Source organism: Oryctolagus cuniculus, chromosome 1 (genome assembly GCF_051225735.1).
Source record: "Oryctolagus cuniculus isolate XC-2025 breed Fujian yellow rabbit chromosome 1, ASM5122573v1, whole genome shotgun sequence".
NCBI classification, from domain to species: domain Eukaryota; kingdom Metazoa; phylum Chordata; class Mammalia; order Lagomorpha; family Leporidae; genus Oryctolagus; species Oryctolagus cuniculus.
Genome location: NC_142867.1, coordinates 194,060,121 through 194,061,887, shown reverse-complemented (window position 1 = coordinate 194,061,887; position 1,767 = coordinate 194,060,121). Strand labels below are relative to the sequence as shown.

Genomic DNA, 1,767 nt, shown 5'->3' with positions numbered 1-1,767 from the left:
TAAGCCAGTCCCAAAGACACAAATAGCATATGTTCTCCCTGATCTGTGACAACTAACTGAACACCCAAAAGGAAACTTGTAGAAGTGAGATTGACAATATGAGAAAGAGTGAGTTCATCAGACCTCGTCCTGACTGTCAAGGAACAACTTATTATTTTATTTCTTTTAGTGTTTTTTTTTTTTTTTTTGTTCTACTTAATACCATTGGTTGAACTGTTTAATTGACACGATTATCGCTTCTCGGCCTTTTGGCTAAGATCAAGTGTAGTATCTGTTCTTATTAGTTTAATTGACACGATTACTCTTCAGCTTTTAAATTTAACTGAAAAGTAATCCCTGTTAAATATAAGAGTGAGGATAAGAGAGGGAGGAGATGTACAGTTTGGCACATGCTCAATTAGACTTGCCTCTATTGGTAAAGCAAGAAACGTACCAGGGGTTCCAATTCAATCCCATCTAGGTGGCATTTACCAATGCCATCTTAGATACTTGTTAAAGTGATCAGTTTAAGTTCATAATTGATCAAACAGACAGGATTAAGTGTCAAAGGAGGAGTCACTTAAATAAGACCAGTGTCTGCAAATAATTGATAGAATTAAAAAGGAGAGAATGATCCTACATGGGAAGCAGGATACACAGCAGATTCATAGAATGGCAAAAGCCCTAAACAGCACTCTGGCCTCAGAATCAGCCCTTAAGGCATTCACATCTGGCTAAAATCCCATCCATGAGAGTTTCACAGGCATGGAAAACAAAGACATTGTGACAGAAAAATGAGCTAAATGAAAGTTCTCTGTGAGTGAGATTCCAGCGGAAAGAACGGGCCATTAAAGAAGGCAGTACCTTTCTTTGAAGGGAGGAGAGAACTTCCACTTTGACTGTGGCCTTGTCTAAATAAGATCAGAGTAGGCGAACTCAAGAGGCATCCATAGCCATGGCAGCTCATGAGAGGAGCCTCGGGCGATTACTGACTGATGTCATAAATTAGAGTGTCAGTTGTTAAATCAACAACGGGTATCACTGTGCACCTACTCCCCATGGAGGACCTCTGCCCGTAATGTGTTTTACTATGAGCATTAATGGTAAAACTACTACTCAAACAGTACTCTATACTTGTGTGTCTTTGTGGGCACAGTCTGTTGAAATCTTTACTTAGTATATACTAAGTTGATCTTCTGTATATAATGATAATTGAAAATGAATCTTGATGAAGAATGGGATTTGAGAGGGTTTGGGAGATGGTATGGTTGCAGGTGGGAGGGAGGTTTTGGGGGGAAAAGCTGCTATAATTCATAAGTTTTATTTTGGAAATTTATATTTTTTTAATTTTTATATTAAATAAAAATTGAAAAAAAGAAATTATCTGTTTTACCTGTACTTCTTGTCCAATTTTTCTTTTTATATTTTGAGGCTCTGCTCCAGCTGCATATATGATTATAGTTATTTTATAAATTTTATAAATTCTATTATATCTGATGTAAATTCATGTACTTTAGCTCTCTATCTGCTACTTGAATGATGTACAATTTCCTATCATTTTCCTTTCAAACTGTTTATAATTTCCCATCTGAAATATACTTCTTATAGATAGCATTTAGGCATATATTTCATAGTTATCCAGTCTTACAACATCTGCCAAATATTTCATCTTCTTATAGATTTGGTTGGACTCATGTCTATTTTCTACTTATGTTCTCTGTGTCATCTATCTTTTTGATTTTTGTTCAGCCATTATTACTTTCTTTTGTATTAAGTATATATATATAT

The 1,767-nt window shown here is 35.3% G+C and overlaps 1 pseudogene; it reads left to right on the top strand.

Annotated features, from left to right (window-relative positions):
* The first annotated feature begins 232 nt into the window (after positions 1 to 232).
* Positions 233 to 338, top strand: LOC127485362 (U2 spliceosomal RNA; annotated as a pseudogene).
* Positions 339 to 1,767: the final 1,429 nt, after the last annotated feature.